The following is a 517-nucleotide window of genomic DNA, read 5'->3' as shown; positions in this document are numbered from 1 at the left end:
TACAGGGAGGTGGGCAATGGGCACGGGGGGTGGTGGGGAAGGGGCAAAAGGCACAGGGTGGTGGGTACGGGGAGGTGGGCAGTGGGTACGGGGTGGTGGGGAAGGGGTAGAAACCATGGGGTGGTGGGTACAGGGAGGTGGGCAATGGGCATGGGATGGTGGGGAGGGAGTTGTGGGTACAGGGAGATGGGCAGTGGGCACGGGGTGGTGGGGAAGGGGCAAAAGGCACAGGGTGGTGGGTACAGGGAGGTGGGCAGTGTGCACGGGGTGGTGGGGAAGGGGAGGTGGGCAGTGGGCACGGGGTGGTGGGGAAGGGGCAGAAGCCATGGGGTGGTGGGTACAGGTAGATGAGCAATGGGCACAGGGGGTGGTGGGGAAGGGGAGGTGGGCAGTGGGCACAGGGTGGTGGGTACAGGGAGATGGGCAATGGGCACTGGGGTGGTGGGGAAGAGGCAGAAACCATGGGGTGGTGGGTACAGGGAGGTGAACAATGGGCACGGGGTGGTGGGGAAGGGGC

General features: G+C 66.3%; 1 protein-coding gene across 1 annotated transcript in view; it reads left to right on the top strand.

The window, feature by feature from the left end:
- Positions 1–517, top strand: part of NECTIN4 (nectin cell adhesion molecule 4) — a gene marked incomplete at both ends in the record, with an annotated part of 2357 nt that overhangs the window by 1286 nt on the left and 554 nt on the right. The gene's annotated exons all lie outside the window — the stretch shown is intronic.

The sequence above is a fragment of the Corapipo altera genome, unplaced genomic scaffold (genome assembly GCF_003945725.1).
Source record: "Corapipo altera isolate COAL_440 unplaced genomic scaffold, ASM394572v1 59716, whole genome shotgun sequence".
NCBI lineage: Eukaryota > Metazoa > Chordata > Aves > Passeriformes > Pipridae > Corapipo > Corapipo altera.
Note: the sequence above shows the minus strand (reverse complement) of the source record. Positions and strands in the feature narration are given on the sequence as shown.